Below are 9,269 nucleotides of genomic sequence, written 5' to 3'. Positions count from 1 at the left end.
ACAACGTAGTTAAAGAAAAAAAAAGGGGTGGCGGGAGGAGTGAGCAGTGCCTCTGAAATAGGAAGCCTAAACAACAGAAGCTTCTGCACCCAGGCCTCCGGAGGCTTATATTTCACCTGCGAGAAGTCAGGGACCAATTGTACAACTGAAGATACCTCCGAGCGTTCTCATTGGTCCACACATGAGAAGCAGGCAGGGCTTCGCGTATAAAAAAGAGGAAGTTCGGTGGTGGTGGCCCTCGGTTGGTCTGCTGCTCCTCGGTGTGGTCTGAGGTTGGTGGGGAAATATAGTCTAGAATTTAACAGACTACTGCGTCCTAAGAAGTTCTCTTATGATAGGATGAGGGAGATGGTGGGCGGAGAGAACCAAATTTCTTGGATCTCAAGGGAAGTTTTGGTTAGCTTAGTTGAGAAGTGAAGGTTGAATAAAGAAAAAGGACTAGAGACGGGAGCAAGCAGATTGAGGAACGCTAAGAGAAGGCAATGGCAACCCACTCCAGTACTCTTGGCTGGAAAATCCCATGGACGGAGGGGCCTGGTGGGCTGCAGTCCATGGGGTCTCTAGGAGTCAGACACAACTGAGCAACTTCACTTTATTTTTTCACTTTCTTGCATTGGAGAAGGAAATGGCAACCCACTCCAGTGTTCTTGCCTGGAGAATCCCAGGGATGGTGGGCTGCCGTCTATGGGGTCGCTAGGAGTCGGACACGACTGAAGCGACTTAGCAGCAGCAGCAAAGAAGGGAATCCTGTCTTGTGCAGATAGAAAAATGCCTCTTAGGAGTTTATGGCAACTTCCTAAACTCACTTACGTCCATACCATTTCTGTCCTTTATCAAGCCCATCTTTGCATGAAATGTTCCCTTGGTATCTCTGATTTTCTTGAAGAGATCTCTAGTCTTTCCCATTCTATTGTTTTCCTCTGTTTCTTTGGATTGATCACTGAGGAAGGCTTTCTTATCTTTCCTTGCTATTCTTTGGAACTCTGCATTCAAATGGGTATATCTTTCCTTTTCTCCTTGGCCTTTCACGTCTTTTCTTTCCTCGGCTATTTGTAAGGCCTCCTTGGACAACCATTTTGCCTTTTTGCACTTTTGTATTTTTTTCCCCTTGGAGATGGTCTTGATCACTGCCTCCTGTACAGTGTCATGAACCTCTGTGCATAGTTCTTCAGGCTCTCTATCAGATCTAATCCCTTGAATCTATTTGTCACTTCCACTGTATAATCATAAGGGATTTAATTTAGGTCATACCTGAATGGTCTAGTGGTTTTCCCTACTTTATTCAATTTAAGTCTGAACTTGGCAATAAGGATGTCTCTAGTTACTAAAGAGATCTCTAAAGGAGTTAGTTCTTGGAGTAGCTTAAGATAGGATCTTGAATTTTGAAGTTTCTTATGTGCAAATCTTTCTGAGAAGTCACTTGTTTCTTATTCTTATTTAATCTCTAGCATAATAGATACTTCAGGAAAATCACATTTCCAACTAAGCGACTGCACCTGTACAAGCCTTCTTTCAATGAAAGATAGGTTTAGGGCTTCTGTACTTAAAACTCACTAACATTGATTTCTTCATGAAGTTTCTAAATGCTTTTCATCTGCCCTTCATTTGAAATCCTAAAAGCTCTGTTGGAGAGAAACTCCTGGTTACAGTAACCAGAAATTGAGGAAAAACTTGCTTCTCTCCTCCCAGCTCTAGAAATTGAGTTAGCTTGGGTGAAAGCCTCGGGAGAAAAGTGTGATTATCACCTTTGAATTAGACTTCTTTGAGGAAAGGAAATGTCCTTTTTTATTAGTGAAGGATAGAACTAAAGTGAAATTCAAGCATGGTGTGAATTCCTCTTACCAGGGAGTTAGTCGTAACCACATTCCTTTTGACAGCAATCATCTGATCTGAAGAAAATAAAAAACCTGAGGGCTGACACCTTCCACCCCCAACCTCCCCCACATCCAGGTAGATGTATCACTTCACCTTGGGCTTTTCAGTGTCAAATATTCTCACCTGAAAGCACTCGTCTGCTAGGTGACTTGTCATGAGGAGGCTTTTGCAGTTGGTAGTGAGGAAATCTGGAGAAGGCAATGGCAACCCACTCCAGTACTCTTGCCTGGAAAATCCCATGGGTGGAGGAGCCTGGTAGGCTGTAGTCCGTGGGGTCGATAAGAGTCAGACATGCCTGAGTTCACTTTCACTTTTCACTTTCATACATTGGAGAAGGAAATGGCAACCCACTCCAGTGTTCTTGCCTGGAGAATCCCAGGGATGGGGGAGCCTGGTGGGTTGCCGTCTAAGGGGTCACACAGAGTTGGACACGACTGAAGAGACTTAGCAGCAGCAGCAGTGAGGAAATCTCATCTGGTTAGATGGTGACCTAGATCATTGAGGCTTGTGAGGCTTCCTTGAGCTTATCAAGATGAATATCATGGGGATAAAGGGCATCTTTGTGACAGACGCATCAAGAGCATTCTGTGTTCATTATCTTGACTGACTTTACAACTGCTACATAGCAAATTCCACTGAAGCTTCTGTATGTCAACCACATGCATTTATTTCTGCTAAAAATCATCCTATAATCGAACACCTGGGCCTACTGCCTTAAGAAAAATGTGGAAAGGTGGAGAAAAAGTCTGAAAGTAAAGACATAAACCTTTGTCTTCCTCACCAGGAGGGGGTTATCTTGTTTCCATGGTACTCATGAAAGAAGCAAGGTTCAAGGAGAAAAATTTTTGGCTTCATGTAGATAACCCTGCTCAGGAAATGTGTATTTCTGGGCCAGCAGTCTGCTTGATATATAATTTGACAGAGGAGATCTGGGATCTTGAGAGAGTCCCAGCCTTTCCAAGCAACGCTGTTGTAGTTAAAATGGGAATGAAGGAGTCTGAGGGGTTTTAGAGCATGTGGGGGCCTCCCAGAAGATTAAGCCTGGGGACAGGCGTGCCCCTTCTCTCTGGCTGCCTAACACTGAAAACCAATTTTATGACTACTTATCTTAGAGAGCTCTCACTTGTAATTACCTATTTATGGTTGAAATTTTCTGCTTCTAAATTCAAAAGCTGGTATACCAGTGACTTAATTCTGTGAACCAAGGATCTGGTTAAATCTAAGTGTGAATTTTAAGGTATTAAATACATGGTGTGTATGCTTTGTCTACCAATCCCCTCCTTTTCTATAAACTTTATCAACCACTCTAAAAACCAAGGGAAATGGAAACAAAGTCAACCTATATACATAAGTGTCCTTCAGAGCTACAAAATACCTCCCTCACTGGATTGTTGGCAAAGAAAATACTGACCTCCAATAGCAAACCAACAGTGGGGTACTGAGAAGTTTGTCTTTCCCACCTTAGAAACACAGGGCAGCACAATTGCCATTCACTTGTTTAATTAGCTAGTCAATTAAAGGACTCCACTGCAGCTGAGTCCTGTGAAACTGGTGTCTCTATATAGGTGGTGTTACTGCATAGGCTTCTGGTCTGTCATGTGGCTCTAGATATCAAACTATGGTGTGATGGATTAGGAGGAGGCAACTGTAGCTGTAGCCGTAACTGGGGAGTAGAGAGAAGAGGTTAAACAGCATCACATCAGTTGTAAACTTTTACAACAAGACACGGGATAGTACAGGATTTCACTCTGCCCATGGGAATTTGGCCATGCCTTAGGCTATTTCTGTGTGGATGTCCCTCTGAGCTTTGGCATGATGTGCATTTTGCCTGCTTTTTGGCCACTGTGCTCAGTCCAGCCTGAATCTCTGCTTATGACTCCTCTTAAAATTTGTCTGGGATTCAGCTCTTATAAGCTCAGACCCTGACTAACCCTTGTGTGTGTATGTGCTAAGTCACTTCAGTGTGTCCAACTCCTTTGCAACCTTATGGACCGTGGCTGACCAGGCTCTTCTATCCATGGGATTCTCCAGGCAAGAAAGAATACTGGAGTGGGTTGGTACTCCCTTCTCCAGGGGATTTTCCCGACCCAGGGATTGAACCCACATCTCTTGTGTCTCCTGCATTGGCAGGCAGATTCTTTACCACTAGTGCCAACTTGGAAGGCCTTAATCAAAAATTCCTCAGTTTTGCCAAGGCCACTTTGAGTTCAACTCATTTTTTGGGTTTCTTAGTATTAACTGTTCACCTAGAGCTGGTCAACACCGACACCGAAGAACAATGGCTACCTTTCCAGCAGGTTGGATGTAGCCATGTATCATTTCTTAGCACCAGATCTGTCTTAGCACCAAACTGTCTCTGTGCTGTACTTACCTGCTCCGACTGTGTCTGACTCTTTGCAACCCCATGGACTGTATAGCACGCCAGGCTCCTCTGTCCATGGGATTCTCCAGGCAAGAGTACTGGAGTGGGTTGCCATGCCCTTCTCCAGGGGATCTTCCCAACCCAGGGATTGAACCCAGAACTCTCGCATTGCAGACAGACTCTTTACTGTCTGAGATACCAGGGAAGCCCAAGAATACTGGAGTGGGTAGCCTATCCCTTGGAGAGGGCAATGGCACCCCACTCCAGTACTCTTGCCTGGAAAATGCCATGGACGGAGGAGCCTGGTAGGCTGCAGTCCATGGGGTCGATAAGAGTCAGACATGACTGAGCCACTTCACTTTCAGTTTTTACTTTCATGCACTGGAGAAGGAAATGGCAACCCACTCCAGTGTTCTTGCCTGGAGAACCCCAGGGATGGGGGACCTGGTGGGCTGCCATCTATGGGGTCACACAGAGTCGGACATGACTGAAGTGACTTAGCAGCAGCAGCAGCCTATCCCTTCTCCAGAGAATCTTCCTGACCTAAGGAATTGAACTGGGATCTCTTGCACTGCAGGCAGATTCTTTACCAGCTGAGCTCCTAGGGAAACTCAAACTGTCTAGTTGAACACTATCTTTATCTTAATTATATTGTCACTCAGACAAGTATTAAATATTGAAAAGGGGTATAGTAAGAAAATAGTCAAAGGTGAGAAAATTTAATGATAGAAATTGGAATCAGGTGAGCTAAAACCTGTGCCTTAGAAGCTGTTATTTTCTTTAGAGGGATTTCTTAAGGACAGCTGTCTGTGATCAAGACACTCCTCCTATAAACCTACATGTAGGAGGCTAATACTCGATGATGTAATTGAAGCCAATGGCTTCAAACTTTGAGAATCCTGATACATGACAAAATAGAAGCCCACTGTAGGAGTAGCAGGGGAGAACAGATGCAGAAATCTTCTACTAGCCTACTGTCGTAACTGGCCTAGAGAATGCCCACGATGCTGGGGAGAATGATACTTCTGAAAGTGCCTAAACATGATACTTGTTGAAAGATGCTTGTCTACTTGAGTGCTTAAAAATCATTCCTATTAAGGGAAACACCTCAAGCTGGTAAGTGTGGTCACGGCTTTCACTTCTCCAAATTCTCGGGCTTCTCCTAGGGAAACTCCTTATCTAGGCATAATCTTCTTTATTCCTGTATCAAACTGAGAACTGAGTCACCCCCTGGGTCTTATGGCTTCCATGATGTCTGTTTCTTGGTACATCAAAAGTCTGAGGTCTTAAATGGGATGGGGGTACAGCTGGAGAAAATGCTTTCACAGAGGAACTTGAGCCTTAGATACAACTCTGAATTCTTTGATCCATGAAGCAGTTTGATTACCAACAAGTTTGCTTACCATCCCTTTCAGGGATGTGATTCTGTTTCACAGGAATGGCTGGTATCTTCTGCAGGAATCCATTAGAAGCCTGAGGTGAGAGAGGCTACCCAGGTCAAGTGACTTCCCCTTTCCCCACCTCACACACTAGATCGTGAGACCCGCTGACTGGAGCCAGTGATTGGCTGGCAGTGCGCGTGCGTGTTAAGTCGCTTCAGTTGTGTCTGACTCTGGGCGACTCTGCTAGATTCCTCAATCTGTGGGATTCTCGAGACAGGAATACTGGAGTGGGTTGCCGTGCCCTCCTCCAGGGGATCTTCCCAACCCATGGATTAAACCCTCATCTCTCACAGCTGGCAACTGTGTTCTTTACCACTAGCACCACCTGGGAAGCAGTCTTGTGTTATCCTGACGGAAGATTATGTGTTTTCTGTTGATTAACGCTGGACGTTTTTCACTGAGTGTGCTTTCATTTGGTCTATTTGGGAGCAGTACATGTTGGAAGTAATTGATTTTCTGGAAGGAACTCACAATAGAGGGACTTCCCCGGTGGCTCAGACGATAAAGTGTCTGTCTGCAATGCAGGAGACCCAGGTTCGATCCCTGGGTCAGGAAGATCCCCTGGAGAAGGAAATGGCAATCCACTCCAGTACTATTGCCTGGAAAATCCCATGGACAGAGGAGCCTGGTAGGCTACAGTCCATGGGATCACAAAGAGTCGGACACGACTGAGCGACTTCACTTTCCAATTTCACCATATACACAACATCCCCATTGGATGAAGACCGACCTTTGGTGGTGGTGGTGATTCATGTGCCATGATCTCTCCCGTTCCACATTATTGTATGATATCCACTTTTCATCACCTGTCATTTGTCTTAAAAATGAATTTTTTTAAAATAGAGAATTGCATATAGAAATATGGTTGAGAATGTTTTTTTCCGCTTAACTTCTGAGGAACCCAAACATCAAAGCGATTAACATAACCAAGCTGGTGCAAATGACTTTCAATATTTGATGTGGATATTATTTCATTTATCTCCTGCGTGGTATAGCATTGATTGTTTTTAGGTAATGTCTCAGTTTGATCGTTATCAACTTCAACTGGCCTGAGTGGGGAACATTGCAGTGAGAAATCTCCAGCATGAAACTTCACAAACCACTTTTGACACAGTTGGTCAGTCACAGCACATTCTCCACACACTGCACAAGTCTTTTTTTGGGGTTTCAGTTGTATCTTTACCTTTCTTAAGTAATAAAGCTTTTTTATTCCATATTAAATATTAAAATGGCTACACATAAATTTATCAGTTTTGATAAGTTTTTTAAAATACATGCTGATATGACAGCCATCACAATACAATCTAACAAAATTGTTTTGAATGAAGTTAAAGACAACTAACTGCTACTAGAGCTATTATTGTAACAGTAAAAACAACAAACTTTTTGGTCAACCCAATATGTATAAAATTGATAACTAATGGAAAACCTACTGTATAGCACAGGAAATTCAATGCTCTGTGTGTGCGCATGCTTAGTCATGTCCGACTCTTTCAGACCCCAAGGGCTATAGCCCGCCAGGCTCCTCTGTCACTGGAATTTTCCAGGCAAGAAACTGGAGTGGGTTGCCATTTCCTACTCCAGGGGATCTTCCTGACCCAGGGATTGAACCAGCGTCTCTTGTGTCTCCTGCATTGGCAGGCAGATTCCTTACCGCTGTCACCTGGGAAGCCCACTCAGTGATCTGTGGTGACCTAAACAAGAAGGAAATCCAAAAAACAGGGTTTACATGTAAACATACAACTGATTCACTTTCCTGTTCAGCGGAAACTGACACAGCATGTAAAGCAACTACTCCAATAAAAATTAACAGAACACTGAAGTTTAGTATTAACTCAGTAGATGCAGTTCAACATATAAAATAATAAGCCTTTATTTTGGTACTAAGTTTTTGAAGTTTGGTATGTGTTTTAAATTTATACCACATCAAATCTAGCACCATCTTAAGTGCTCAATGGCTAGTGTCTAGTCATGTTAGGCTAGGTAAAAGATAACCTTGGGTCCTACTGTTTAACCTCATTTGCCATCTGTTTTGCAGAGTCAGACACAACTTAGCAACTGAGCATGCATTTAGAGATACACTAGTCTAAAATGACTTAGGTAGAATGCAGTTTGAATATTGTCACTTGAGTGCAAACCCTTTAACAAGAGTTCCCAGGAACCAGAATATTGGAATCACATAAACTGTTTACTTGGACTTTGTAAGAATGACTGCCTTTGTGTTTAACACCAGCCTACACCCACAATATGTCTTCCATACTCCAAGGAGTAACTTTATTTGATTATTGCTGGCAGACTTTGTCCTGGAATCTTCTACATTATATGGACCCAAGCACACACTCCACAGCTTTATTTTAGTAACTCCTGACTATCCTATGGATAGGACACTGGGAAGATACAAGTACCTCTTACCTTTGAAATCTTTGACTATTTTCCAACTTGAATTGGGGGTAATGTATTTTTTGCTGTCCTGGGTCTTGGTTGCTGTAGGTGGAGTTTCTCTAGTTGCAGTGCACTTGCTTCTCATCACAGTGGCTTCTCTTGTTGCAGAGCATGGGCTCTAGGGCATGTGGGCTTCAGAAGTTGTGGTGCATGGGCCCAGTTGCCCCATGGAAGGTGGAATCTTCCTGGGCCAGTGTTTGAACTGGTGTCCCCATAGGTGGATTCTTAACCACTGGACCGCCAGGGAAGTCCTTTTTATTATATTTGAGCTGGTGGTAATCTATAGATCAGGTACTCGCATGCTAAGTCACTTCAGTTGTGTCTGACTCTTTGTGACTCCATGGACTATAGCCAGTCAGGCTCTGTCCATGGGATTCTCTAGGCAAGAATACTGAAGTGGGTTGCCGTTTCCTCCTTCAGGGAATCTTCCTGACCCAGGGATCGAAACTGTATCTCTTAAGTCTCTTGCATTGGCAGGCAGGTTCTCTACCACGGGTGCTATCTGGGAAGCCCATAGATCAAGTACTTAAGCTCTTGATATCTACCGTCAGGGCCTCACCCTCCACCCCTCTTCAAAACCCGGCTAGAGTCTCCTCACAGCGGAGGAATCATGTGGCTTACTACTGTGCTACATTCAAATTGGGCTTGGAGTGTGCTTTTCAGGATGGGCTGTGTCAAGGAGACTTCTCATAAACCAACAGGGGTATGGACCTTCTTAGGCGACCCGAGATGATGTACCTGTATAAGGACCAGTGTAAATGGATATCTAACTCAACTAAGTTTCCTTTGGTGGGGGCGGGGGGGAATGTCTTCCGCTTGCAACACAGCTCCTTACTCAAAACTTCTTTCAAGTTAAACTTATCCAGCCTGGACTGGAATTTAGCACAGCTGGCCTGGCTCCCCCACCACTCGCCCTCCCTAGGTGTTTATATTTACTGGCAGCATCTACCTTTCCCAAGAGGAAGCTTTTGTCTTTGGAGCAGGAAGCTGGAGAAGACAGAAGGTATTTGTTCCTCAGACCTACATCAAGGAGATACGGTGAGGGTGAAGAGCACGAGAGACTGGGGGTATCCTCAGGTGGTGGTGAGGTACAGATTTTAAAGTCTAGACCTTGTACATATCTGCAAGCAAGCAGTCCACACCTTGTC

The 9,269-nt window shown here is 44.1% G+C and overlaps 1 long non-coding RNA gene across 1 annotated transcript in view; it reads left to right on the top strand.

Moving 5' to 3' along the window:
• The first annotated feature begins 230 nt into the window (after positions 1–230).
• LOC147370423 (uncharacterized) overlaps positions 231–9,269 on the top strand; it is an 84,089-nt gene continuing 75,050 nt past the window's right edge. Inside the window, exon 1 of the long non-coding RNA XR_015165264.1 lies at positions 231–272. This is a non-coding gene — a long non-coding RNA (uncharacterized LOC147370423). The remainder of the gene's footprint in view (positions 273–9,269) is intronic.

The sequence above is a fragment of the Bos grunniens genome, chromosome 6, assembly GCF_055505025.1.
Source record: "Bos grunniens cultivar Pamir isolate PY7600 chromosome 6, Bosgru_T2T1.0, whole genome shotgun sequence".
NCBI classification, from domain to species: domain Eukaryota; kingdom Metazoa; phylum Chordata; class Mammalia; order Artiodactyla; family Bovidae; genus Bos; species Bos grunniens.
This window is presented reverse-complemented; position numbering and strand designations above follow the sequence as displayed.